Source organism: Octopus bimaculoides, chromosome 10 (assembly GCF_046866305.1).
Source record: "Octopus bimaculoides isolate indiv1 chromosome 10, ASM4686630v1, whole genome shotgun sequence".
NCBI lineage: Eukaryota > Metazoa > Mollusca > Cephalopoda > Octopoda > Octopodidae > Octopus > Octopus bimaculoides.
In genome coordinates, this window is record NC_142937.1 from 92,307,337 (window position 1) to 92,322,336 (window position 15,000).

Consider the following 15,000-nt stretch of genomic DNA (forward strand, 5'->3'; position numbering starts at 1 on the left):
GGGATACAAGATTTCACAGACGCAGGAATACAAGGCAGGGATACAAGATTTCCACACACGCCAGCTTAATTTAATTCGTCCTTAGTCGAAAGACACCTGTTGCTATGTCTTGTTAGAAAGCGCGTTCCAATCTATGCACCCGTCTCCACATGTGTGCCATATTTCACGCGAATCCACCCAGCCGTTTGGCCGTGAACCTCAAGAGAAGAAAGAATACAACGGTCGGCCAACTTCAATTTATATTATAGATATATATTGGCTGTGTGGTAAGAAGCTTGCTTCCCAACCACATGGTTTGGGGTTCAGTCCCACTGTGTAGAACCTTGAGCAAGTGTCTTCTACTATAGCCTTGGGCTGACCAAAGCCTTCTGAGTGTATTTGGTAGACGGAAACTGAAAGAAGCCCGTCGTATATATATATGTATATGTATATATATATATATATATATATATATATATATATATATATATATATACATATATATATATACATATATTCATACCGATGTATATTTATGTGTGTACATGTGTATGTGTGTGTGGTTGTTAGAGTGTGGCGATGCTGGAGTTTCGATACTGTATACTCGATCCTATCGGTAGAAGAACTTAACTCTCTAGTAAACTTTTGATCGACTGTCTTTGACGAACCGCCAGGGCATAGGAGTAAGGATAAACATCAGAGACACATAATGCACACACACACACACACACACACACACACACACACACACACACACACTCATACACAAATATGTATAGATACGCACGTACATAAGCATACGTGTAGATCTGTGTGTGTATGTATGAATGTTTGTATGTATGTATGTATGTATGTATATATGTATGTATGTATGTATGTATGTGTGTATGTATGTATATATGTATGTATGTATGTATATATAGATAGGCAGACGCAAACAAATTTACATATAATATATACATATGTATACACACACATGCACACACATACATACGTACATACACACGCATACGTACATACATATACACACACGTACACATATCGATAGTTGGCAAGCGTTGTTGGTTTCGTTTCCTCTTATCAGATAAAAGATAGGAGTAATGGTCATAGGACACCGCTGGGAGGTTATTGGAGACGCTAGAAATGATGGCTTACAGATGGAGGAAGAGGAGGCGGAGCAGGAGGAGGAGGATATGGGTGAGGGTAGTGTTGGTGTTAGGTAGAACTAGTAGCTTCAGTAACAGCAGCAGCAGCAGTAGTAGTAGTAGTAGCGCTGCTGCTGAAGATGACGGTGGTGGTGGTGGTGATGTTAGTCGTGTTTCACCGAAATTCCGTGAAATACAACTAACATCACAGAAGAGAAAGGACACGTTGCTCTCGGTTGTAACGAGATCAATAAAAAAAAATTATGGCATGATGGCCATGGCTAGAATACCGTGGAAAAAAAAATGTCCTGTTTTGCCAGAGATGATCTGGAGTTAAACAACGACTACAACAGCCCCACTACCACCACCACCTCAACCACCACCACCAACAACAATACAAACACCAATTCTAGAGAGTTGTTATGGTGGGTGCTAGATGAAGCAGGATTGGCGGAATCGTTAGAGCGTCGGACAAAATGCCTTTCGGTATACCTTCTGCTTCTTTATGCTCCGAGTTCAAATTACACCGATGTCAACTTTTCCTTTAGCCTCTCCGAGAACTATAAAATAATAACAATTTAGTCGAGAGTATTGACCAACCCCCTGCTCCCCCAAATTACTGGCCTCGTGGCTAAATCAGAAAAAGGGCGGTGGATTGGCAGAACCAGTAGAGCATCGAAGAAAAATGCTTTGCGGTGTTTCTTCCGGCTCTTACGTTCCGAGTTCAAAGCACGTTTAGATCAATTTAGCCTTTAATTCCTCCAGGGATGATAAATTAATCTATCAATCTGATACTAAACCCCTCTCCTCAAAACTGCTATCCAGGTACCTAAATTTGGAATAAACAAAATTTAATTTAAAAGAAAACGAATTAGATTCTGAAGAAATCGACGATGGAAAGGACCACATCAGCAAGATAGCATCTAACGGCGTGTATGACCTTAGCATGATACACGGATGGTTATTTTAATCCATTGCTTAAATGTCATTTAATCAGGTGACGCTCGGGTGACATGGCAGTGACAAGCCTCCAGAAATACGAAACGCGTCTGTCGTTCTCATGAGTCACTGCAGCGACGATGTTTGTCTTGCTCTGGTATATATCGTGTTTTTAACAGAACCAAACTACGAAGGGATTTAATCTCAGACAATTCCACAGCATCATGCCTTCCAACAATATGTGTGTGTGTGGAGAGAGAGAGAGAGAGAGAGAGAGAGAGAGAGATAGAGAGAGAGAGAGAGAGAGAGAGAGAGAGAGAGAGAGAGAGAGAGAGAGAGAGAGAGAGGAAAATGAAAACGCAATATATTTTTCTCTACTTTGTATTATTTCGCATTGGGCTCTCATACATACGCTAACCACTGCACACATTCTTTTCTCTCCTTGTTTCTTGCTGTTTTCCTTTCTGTGGAAGAGCGTAAGCTCGAAACGTTAAAGACTTTTTCAATTCCCGAGCGTTATACTAATACATCTGTTTGTTTTCTACACCACCTGTCTTCGTCCTTTGTTTTTTTTTTGTGAATTCTTCCCTTATATATATATATATATGGGTCATTCTTGGCTTTCTTTCATCAGTCAAGTCCCAGAAGTCACGACCATTTCGGACAGTCACACTTGAGATGGTTCGATCTGGTTACCCCCGATATATATATATATATATATATATATATATAAATGGAACAAAAACGCAATAGAGGGCATTAAAACGTTCAGACAGATAGGCGATAGATAGTATGTATATATATGTATATATATATAGTATGACATGCGGATGACAGCTTTAATGTAATGCTCCTTTATTTGCGTACACCCCAAAATTTCATAGACGTGCTTGGTCTAAAATCTGGTGGTGGTGGTGGTGGTGGTTTTAAGCATTAACCATACAAAATAACATAAAAACAAGGAATGATCCTCCGCTTGTGTGTGTGTTGCGGGAGAAGGCAACAGGGCAGGGTAATTAGGGGTACAACCCTCACACACACAGACACACAGAAAAGAAGAAGAACAGCAAAAGCAACAACAAGGCAACGATGATCATCATGATGGTGGTGAAGGTGGCGGTGGTAATGGTGGTGATGAACGATGATGATGATGGTGATGATGGTGATGAAAGAAAACATATGCGGCGTAGAGAATGTTTCTGAAGATGCTGGAGCGTTAATAAATGAGCCTTGTGTGTGTCAGTGTGTGTGTGTGTGTGTGTGTGTCAGTGTGTGTGTGTGTCAGTGTGTGTGTCAGTGTGTGTGTGTGTGTGTGTGTCAGTGTGTGTGTCAGTGTGTGTGTGTGTGTGTGTCAGTGTGTGTGTATGCGTGTGTGCATTTGTGCGTGTGTGCATTTGTGCATGCGTGTGAATTGGTATACATATGTGTTGTTATTTTAAACACCAGCAAGCTATTTCACGGGTACTTATGCAGAACATCTTTCGGGTAGATAAAAGGATGCTTTGAGCAGCAAGTACGCCTGTAAACTACAGTATATATATGTATGTATGTATGTGTGTATATATAAATATATATATATATATATATATATATATATATATATATGTGTGTGGGTGTGTGTGTGTGTGTATATATATATGTATGTATGTATGTATGTATGTATGTATATATATGTATGTATGTATGAATGTATGTATGTATGTATATATATATGTATGTATGTATGAATGTATGTATGTATGTATGTATATATATATGTATGTATGTATGAATGTATATATATATATATCTGTATGTCATACTATATATATATATATATATATATATATATATGTGAGTGTGTGTGTATATATATATATATGTATGTATGTATGTATGTATGTATGTATATATATATGTATGTATGTATGAATGTATATATATATATCCGTATGTCATACTATATATATATATATATATATATATAAAATCACTGAAGCGGAAACTAAATAATGGTTGTCTGTGTGGTGGAGATGCAACAGGAGAGGGGCAGGGGCTTTTATTTATTTATTTATTTATCTATTTATTAATTCATTTATTTATTTATAGAACAATTACTTAAAAAGAGAACCTAGGAATAGGGTTTCGTCAGAGCATTTCGTGATGAGGAGAAAATCATCTTTTGTGGTCATCCAATGGTATTGCTTAATCTCATACTGTCTCCTTTCTCATGTTTCTTCCTCTGACGCACCCCGCCTTTACTATGACGTCTACGTATCGCAGTGAACACACGATGTGTCACTTCTGGAATAGCGTCTGTCATAAGCCCAGCTTGTCTACACTTGACGCACCACCGTTGTTTCGATTAAGTCAACCCTGGTAATTTTACCATCATTTATATCGAAGACTACATTGTCAATTGACACATGGCTGCTATCTCTAGCATATCACCCAACCACATAAAGGCTCTCACGTGGGACAAATCTCGGCGTTGTTTTCACAAACGGTTTCAGGAAGCATATCGTAATTAACCATGAAGGAGCGGGTTTAACAGTTCGTAAAAAAACAAGGTGCGAAGCACTGTCCCCCAAAGCGTACTTCCGCTGTTTGGTGGATTGTAGGATACCAAGTAAAGGTCAATGAACCAAATGCTAACGACCTGTCGTTTGTACTGGCGGACCCCACGAGATGTAAGTCGATGCAATCAATTAGGGAACATCTATCGCTTCTTGCCTCTCTCTTCGTCGATGACTGAAGAAGCAATAACACGACTGCTGAGCCGCGTGGCTACGGGGTGGCTGAGCGGTTCACCCCCGGGCGTATCTGGAACTATGTGGTCCAGAAATATATGGTTGGGAAGCAATTTTCTTACGACACACCCACACCTGCGCGAATACATTACACACACACACACACACACACACACACACACACACACACACACACACACACACACATATATATATATGCACGTGTATTATGTATGTATATATGTAGGTAAGTATGTATATTTGTATGCAAGTTATGTATGCATACAAACATCCACATACATACACACACATATATATGCAAAGATGCTTAGATGCGTGAATACATGTGTGCGTACACGTATAACTTACCCCATTGTTATTGTCTGAATGCCAAAGAAAGAGACTTCGTTCTGGGTCTTTTTCCATTAGTGAGGAATTCGAAAAATGAAACCAGAACATACGCACACACATACATACATACACACATACATACATACTTATATATATATAACATACATACATATATTCGTACAATCATACATACCAATATATAAGCACATATCCAGATATTGACATTAAGCTGTCTTAAATGATTGTATCATATTAAGATTCCATACTTGACATTTATACATTCTCTCGTTGATTACAAGATCTTCTGCAAAATATTTTCGCCGAAGAAAATTCTGCTTCACTTTATTTTGAGGCGTGTTTTCTGTTTAAATCTCACAAAAGCATATTCTTATTGCTACAAGAATATTATCTACTAGTATGAAGTCTATCAGGTTAGTCCGGAAAGGTTGGCCATGTTTTTTTTTAAATCGAAGTCCTGTTCTCAAAAATTCGTCTATTAAATAAAGTTCTAAAAGAAAAGTTTTAAAATCTTATATCTGAACCATTTTTTTCTCTCTCTCTCTCCCTTTCAGCTGTCACTTCTGTTTGGCCGTTATTCATTCTATGATCAGTTAAGATCCCCACACTCACATACACTCACATTGTCCTGCTACTTACCTCCCTTGTTTTCACTCTTCTCTAACAAAGAACACTTTCATCCAGTATGTCGTTTCCTAATTTCAGGCAGAGTGAATCGCGTCATGGTGCAGACCCAACTATATTGTGTAGTTGACAAAATAAAAAAGAAAGCATTTGCATGCGCGAAATTAAAAATCCCAAATGGTGACAATTTACCCATCGCACCCTGTATATATATATATATATATATATATATATATATATATATATATATATATATATATATATATACAGGGTGCGATGGGTAAATTGTCACCATTTGGGATATATATATATATATATATATATATATACACATACATATATAACTAATATTCCTTACTAGTTGTTTGGATTCTCCAAAGTAGAAAAGGTAGCCGATACATTTATAAACTGAAGTATATCTAGATCATTCCCCCCCCCACGTTCCTTCCCTCCCCCCACTCACATGTGTATATATATATATTTGTGTGTGTGTGTGTGTGTATCTTTCTCTGTGTGTGCCTGTGCTTATCTACATATATATATATATATATATATATATATATATATATATATATATATATACACTCTATATATATACATACACTCTAAGACAGCCCTCATACATTTATTCATTCACACACACACACACACACACACACACACACACACACACACAGTGGCTCACCAATATCTATCTATGAATTATTCTGCCTGTTTGTTAAAAGCTTAAAATGTCTCGAAGTCACCGCCATAAAACATATGCTTATCACACTATGGCCAGACGGGCTGGAAATTGAAATATTTCTCTTGACAAGCTTTAATCTATCTTCTTACTCACATTTATAAAAAAAAGAAACAGCACCGAACTTAATAGCTATCATGCTAGAAAAAGGTGCCAAATTCCCCTCACTTCACACGTTTTATTTGTCTATTTATTTATCTATTTATTTATTTATTCATTTATTCACTTATTTATTTATTTATTTTTGTCCTGGGCCTTGTAACTTTAAGATTTATTAATAATAACTGCTGCATCTACTAATAGTACAAATTATATTTATACGAGAGCCCGGGACGATGAAAGGGAAAAGGTTACCTCCCTACCGGCGGGATTTGAAGGCACAGAATGGAAATCAATACCGTAAGGCATTTTTTCCAACTCTGTTAATTCTCCGTCACAATATATCCTCGTGGCTGTGTAGTAAGAAGCTTGCTTCCTAATCACATGGTTCCGGGTTCAGTCCCACTGCGTGACACCTTGGGTAAGTGCCTTCTACTATATATTTCATTATTGCTCACGGGGCGGGGGAGGGGCTAAACGTAGAGGGAGAAAACAAGGACAGGTAAAGGGATTAAGTCGATTACATCGACTGCAGTGCGTAACTGGTACTTATTTAATCAACCCCGAAAGGATGAAGGGCAAAGTCGAATTCCAGGTTACTACCTGGAATCGAACTCGGAATGAGATTTGGTTGAGGAGATTTGGCTAGACTTTCTAGCAGATCGAGTAACTATATCGAGGTTCCATCATGAATATTTTACAGAAAATCGAAGTAATTTTATATAAATACAAATCCATGCAATTAAATGGTACCTCGATGCTGGTGAACTTTCAATTTCTGTATATTGTCTGGATAGATATACATCTCCATTCATAAATTTCTCTTCCAGAAACTTTCACATTATAGTTTTGTTTACTTTTCGAAAAGAGTTGTCAGTATGCCATGTTGATAAACTGTTTTTGCAACGGAGAATAAGGCGTATTTTTGAAAAAAAGAAAAAGAAAAAAAAGAAAAATGGAGAAGTATATTTCAGTTATAATGCATAAAAATATATCAAGTAAAATGGATACATTAAATGGAAGGTATGAAAATACATCACGTAAACATCGTCATTTTACTCCAAACGCTGAAACGGCAACGAAGAATTGCTTACGAAACAGAAAAAGAAAATCGTGTCGTTTTGAAAAGTACATTATTACGAGGAGAGAAAAAAAAATGTTTAGCAAACATATTTCTATTTAATTGGAAACAACATTTAAATAAACATTAAATCTTTTGGATGTAATGATGTTTTAAGAGTCAGCTATGCTTCCATTTTAAAAGTATGTGACTTGTGAAATAAATAAACAAAAAAAAAAACGTTTTGGTAACTTAAAGACGTTTAATTAAAACCATCTCTAAATGTGGTTCAGTATTTGTTTGCAATATTCCGCCATGGAACTAATTTGGCTTTGTAGATTATCAGTCATTATTGGGAGCTGAAATATTTTTGGTTCTCAAGAGAAATACCAGTGTTTGGGATTCTGTTTTTTTGCTATGTTAAGGATTTACTTTCGCCGGAAGAGATCTTCTGATAAATTTATGGGATGTCTGAACAAAAATTCGAAAGAAAAAAAACCCCAAAATTTAACATTTTTATCTGAGTGGTAATTTCAGTTGTTTGGAACATACGAATATTACACAACAAGAATATTACACGTCATTCGTTCAACATTCTTAAGAAATATAAAGATAAGCATTTTTCGAGAGTTTCATCATACGTCAAGAATTCCACCCACTTCACAGAATTGATCAAGGATCAAGAATCCAACCAGATGGTGAGTCTAGATGTGATAAGTCTATTCACCAAAGTCCCAACTGGTGAAGCACTATCGGTGATTCAAGAAAAACTAGTGACAGACACCCATCTAAAAGAACGCACTAGTATACCAATAACAAACTTGATGGAAATGTTGACTTTCTGTGTAGAAACTACCTACTTCAGTATGGACACTGATATATATCGACAAGAAGACGGTTTAGCTATGGGTTCGCCATTATCACCGATAATAGCCAATATATACATGGAATACTTCGAGAATTTGGCTTTAGGATCAACACCACTAAAACCAACCCTATGGCTGCGATACGTTGATGACACCTTTATTCTCTGGCCCCACCAGCAAGATGTCCAAATGCTGTTAGATCATGTGAACTCAATAAATCCATCCATACAGTTCACCATGGAAAAAGGAAGAGAACAATCAGTTGGCATTCCTGGACGTATTAATAACACGCACCGAGTATGGATTCAGGACATCCGTATATCGCAAGCCAACCTTCACTGGACGATACCTTAACTTCAATTCCCACCATCCATACAGTGTAAAGAGAGGAATTGCTCAGTGCCTAAAACACCGAGCAAAGAATATAAGTAGCGATCGTGATACCCACCACGAGGAAATGATCAAGCTCAGAACCAATCTATTAAGAAACAACTACCCCAAGAACATACTATCTACTCCAATTATGAAGAAAAGAGAGGATGAAACCAATAAACTGTCTACAGTCTGTCTACCCTATGTGAAAGGCCTCTCCGAAAAGATACAAAAGATATGCGGCCCATATGACATCAGGGCAGTATTCAAGAGCAATACAACACTTCGCAAATATCTCCTTCGGGTAAAACCACCAACAGAAGAGAATATGACCAAAAACTGCGTGTACTCCATCCCATGCAGCTGTGGTAGGTTATACAAAGGCGAAACATGTCGCCCCCTCAAAATAAGGGTAGAAGAACATCGCAAAGCTGTGACACGAGGAGACATTGATAAATCGGGTATAGCTGAACATGTATGGAAAAATGGAAACCACCTCTCCCTGTAGGATGAAGTTAAAATAATAGACAGGGAACAACACTGGAAAATACGAAAACTAAAGGAAGCAGCACATATGCTAGGACACAACAACCACCTAAGCAGACCGAGTGCAGATATGAATAGCATATGGGAACCGGTATTGAGGAAGGATAGAAAAATAATAGATTTATAAGCCTTAAAATTCACCCCCCATAATTGCCTACGGGCATATGGCGTAGTGGTTAAGAGCGACCTGATTAATAATAGTAATAATATAATAATAGTAACATCGTTAGGAATGAGAACCCAGGTTCGAAATTTCCCCAAGACACCTGACGAAGGCTGGAGGGTATATCAGTCGAAACGTTGTGTTAACAACAAACAAGATGAGGACAAATATCCGTCAAATGTAAATAATGATATATATTTTAGTCCACAGTAACTACAGTGAATTTGCCTTTAGAAGTAGAAAATTGTCACAAATATATTTTAACTAAAGCTTGCTTATGTCTAAATACAGCTGAAATTTCTTTCGACCTGGAGATCTAATGTCTCATCTCAGTCAATGTTGTCGAATATGGTTTAGTTAAAGCTGCAGCTGTAATTAAGTCTGTCCAGAGTTGTCGCTCTTTGGTATTTCCCATTGTTAGCGACGAAAGAGCTAGAAATATTCGTACCTAAGTTTTTAAGTTTTATGAATGTGTGTGTGTGTGTGTGTGTGTGTGTGTGTGTGTGTGTGTGTGTGTGTGTTAACTGGGTCAGAACGAACTATAATTATTATTATTATTACTAATATTTTTTCACACACACACACACACACACACACACACACATGCATAAGTGTGCATATATGAAACGTTTGCCCAGTGCCTACCACTCGCGACAAAGAGTCATTTTAACTAAAAAAATGTATTCACAAACGAAGCCATCTCTTTCTGCTGGTTATCTGCTCAGGATGCCGGATTTTATGGCATTTTAAAAGAATTATTTTAATTCCATAATTTGACAGCATAATGAGTACATACACATATGTATGTATGTATGTATGTATGTATGTATGTAGGTAGGTAGGTAGGTATTTATATATATATAATATATGTATATATATGTATGTATATATATATATATATATATATATATATATATATATATATATATATATATGTATATTTCTATATGTATATACATATGTATGTGTATATATATATATATATATATATATATATATATATATATATATATATATATATATACATATATATAAATATTTATATATACATATTTATACGCACATACATATACATTAATTGAGATTACCAGCCACATGGTCCCGGGTTCAGTCTCACTGCGTGGCACCTTGGGCAAGTGTTTTCTATTATAGCCTCGGGCCGACCAAAGCCTTGTGAGTGGATTCGGCAGACGGAAACTGATAGAAGCCTGTCGTATATATATGTATGTATATATATGTATGTGAGTGTGTGTGTTTGTACGCGCGCGCGTGTGTATGTATATATTTGTGTGTCTGTGTTTGTCCCCTCAACATAGCTTGACAACCGATGCTGGTATGTTTACGTCCTGTATCTTAGCGGTTCGGCAAAAGGGAAAGATAGTACTAGGCTTACAAATAATTAGCCCTAGGGTCGATTTGCTCGACTAAAGGCTGTACTCCAGCATGGCCGCATTCAAATGACTGAAACAAATAAAAGATTAAAAGAATATATATATATATATATATATATATATATATATATATATATATATATATATATATATATATATATATATATATATATATATATATATTGATATATATATATATGTGTGTGCATATCTATCTATCTATATATATATATATATGTGTGTGTTTGTGTGTGCATAATACATACACACACATAGACATGAATATATTCTGTGTCTTTTGAGTGTATGTAGTTATGCGCATACACACCTATAATTTTACACTTGAAGTAAAGATGAAAACCTCATATGATTATTTCTCTCAGCAGTTTTTTCCTCCGTGTTTTATGATTATTTATTTATTTTAAATCTTTTTTTTTTCTTCAGAATCTGTTAAAAATCTACCATATTATATTTCATAATACATACCTATACCAAAGAATGTAATAGAAAATTTAAAAAATAAATAAAACTCATAAACTACTACAGATATAAATATTGCAAATGTTTTCCTCAGAAAAACACTGCAAAATCTGAAGCATAATAAAAGAAAATGAAACAAATATATAAATATATAAATATATATGCCGCCAATAGAATACGGCAAAAAAAATTTTTCGCCTATAGAATCCGGTAAGATTTTCAGCAGTAAAACAACAAAAATATCAATGAAAACAGCAAACGATTGCAGAAACCAAACCAAAACTGTTTTGGAGTATTTTATATTATGGATGTTAAAACAGAAATATTTTCGACTGGTATGACAACGAAATAACATCTTAAGAACGAAGAGGTTAAAAAAAAATATTCAAAAGTTTTTTTTTTTTTCTACAAATAATTTTTGCCATTCGAAAAGAGAAAGAACTTTCATATGTTAAAATATAGACATATAAAATATAAAATAAAAACAACTATATTTTTGCTTTAGCATCTCAAAGTGTCTCTGTTTGAAAGGAATTATTTGTCAATTATCGTTCTTGACAGATAAACATGGTTCCATGTTAGTCGTACGGTGGAGCGTTGCTATAAAACCGCCATGTTTTTCTCTCTTTATTCGGATGGGAAATGTCTGAACGATGTTATTTTAGTCCGCCCCCACTCTCTCTCTCTCTCTCTTAGCTTCCTTACATTTTTATCTTTCTCTTTGTCTCACTGCTTCGCTCTCTCTCTCTCTCTCTCTCTCTCTCTCTCTCTCTCTCTCTCTCTCTCTCTCTCTCTCTCTCTCCCTGCCTCTCAGTAGAACTGTTACAAAATGTTTGCCTCTTTGGCACGGCCAGAATAATCGAGAAAGTATTATATAGCTGAAAAGAACGAATATCATGGTGCCGTAGGCTGAAGGTTGTAAGCCCGCTACGCATGCAAAACTCCAGTTACGGGAACGCAAACACACCAACACCGATGGTTTCAAAGTTTGACACAAGGGCAGCCATTTTTGTAGAGAGGACTAGTCGATTACATGGACCCCAGTATGTCAAAGGTACTTAATTTATCGATTCCGAAAGGTTGAAAGGCAAAGTCGACCTCGGTGGGATTTCCACTCAGAACGAAGCGCAAACTGCCTCAAAGCATTTCGCCCGACGTGCTCAGCAACTTGGTAATAACAAGCATTCGTGGGGTCAATTTGTTCAACTAAAATTCTTCAAGGCGGTGCCCCAGCATGGCCACGGTTTAATGAATGAAACAAGTAGAAGAATAGAAGATATATTTGTATATGAGTGTACTTATAGATAGACAGACAGACAGATAGATAGAGAGAGAGAGAGACAGACAGACAAATAGATTGATAGAGAGAGAGAGAGAGAGAGAGAGAGAGACAAACAGACAGATAGATAAGTAGAGAGAGAGAGAGAGAGAGAGAGAGACAGACAGACAGACAGACAGACAGACAGACAGACAGACAGACAGATAGATTGATAGAGAGAGAGAGAGAGAAAGGTGTGTGTGTGTATTACAGTGCATTCACCTCAGGTACGGTCGGCTGGTGGGGAATCGCTACAAACTCGGTACATTTCGGCGCTACCCCGTCCACCCTTCTCTAACCGGTACTAAACCTACATTAATATTACTAGAAAACATCCGGTTACTTACGTTCTCAACACACACAGCGCGGCATTCTTTCAATTATTCACGAAGTCATCAAAACAATCTAGGGTGGGTTACACCCATCTCTGCTATATCCATCAACCACCCTAATTAACCATCACAAACAGTTGATGGAGGGGTCTTTTCTTTTTTCGTAACTTATGTATAACTTTCAAAATACTGTCTGCGATGCGTTCAGCAATACAGCCTGCGGCAGAAAAACCTACCATATTTTATACGGCCATTAATGTTGCACTATTAAATATAGGCGAGTTATAATGATGTCTACATGTAGCTACTATTCTACCGTTCTTTTCTGCAGAATTATTGTTTCAACTGGTGAATATTGTGTACTTCCTGCTAAAACGTTTACCAAGAATAATAAATCCGATGAATATTTTTTTGACGCACTCTGTTTATATTTCCCACAATGCCTTGCAGTTTTACAGATTTTGGCTCGATTATTCATCTGCTTTGGATTTGAGTTCCATTCTAGCGAATTAAAACCTCTGCAGATTATTCACTGATTCCGGCAATTCTAAATCTACCAGGACTATTCTAAAACTTTTATGCTTCTGCTTGGCATAATCCCATCACATTTTCGCACCTTAAAATCTACGCATTTTATTTCATTTTTTTTAGTGTACACCATATTGTTACCGGGAGCTATTAGCGTTCTTTAACTAATCAATACATCATTCCTTGCCATTACTGTCTGTCTATATGGTAATGTTTATATAAATAGATTCTTTACATGTTGTGTATGGTGTGAAAGAGAATTTATAACAGCTGCGAATATACAGATTGGCTTACCAACTTTGAAGTTAAGCAACGTTTTTGTATGTAACTTCAGACTGCAGTCTCCGGATACAATGGCGAGGTTAAGCAGAGAAACTCATGGAGCCTGACGAGGCGGAAATATGCTGCACCGTTAGCTAAACCATTGCCGATTCATTCCAGAGCATAATTATATTTATTTCAAACACATAAATATACTTTGATATACTCTTTTGGTTTATCGTATATACATATGCAACAACAACAACAACATATATATATATATTTCTTCCCTTCTTTCTTTCTATTCCATCTTCTCTCTCTCTCTCTCTCTCTCTCTCTCTCTCTCTATATATATATATATATATATATATATATATATATATATATATATATATATATATATATATATATATATATATATATATATATATATATATATGTATGTATGTATTTACATATATATATATGTATATACATATGTAGATAGATATTCGTATACATACATATCTGTAAGCATATACATAAACATACATATTTATATACGTACATATATACACACGTTTATATATGTATATACATACATATACATGTATATACATGTGTATATATATATATATATATATATATACATATGTGTATATATAATATATGTATATATATATATATATATATATATATATATATATATATATATATATATATATACATGTATATACATGTATATGTATGTATGTATATATATACATATATAAACGTGTGTATATATGTACGTATTCAAATATGTATGTTTATGTATATGCTTACAGATATATATATATTATTCTATATATTATTCGATTCCGTACGACTTATGTCGCAGGCCCCTTACAGGAGCCCTTCTCTTTCGTTCGTCCACTCATTCTTATATATACAGCGCAGGCATGGCTGTGTGGTAAGACGCTTGCCTCCCAAACACATGGTTACTGGTTCAGTCCCACTGCGTGACACCTCCGGCAAATGTCTTCTACTATAGCCTCGGGCCGATCAAAGCCTTGAAAGGATGAAAGGCAAAGTCGAC

General features: G+C 36.0%; 1 long non-coding RNA gene across 1 annotated transcript in view; it reads right to left on the reverse strand.

Moving 5' to 3' along the window:
- The window catches only part of LOC128248864 (uncharacterized), a 66,931-nt gene that overhangs the window by 17,850 nt on the left and 34,081 nt on the right, over window positions 1-15,000 (reverse strand). Inside the window, exon 2 of the long non-coding RNA XR_008264989.2 lies at window positions 7,380-7,520. This is a non-coding gene — a long non-coding RNA (uncharacterized LOC128248864). The remainder of the gene's footprint in view (window positions 1-7,379; window positions 7,521-15,000) is intronic.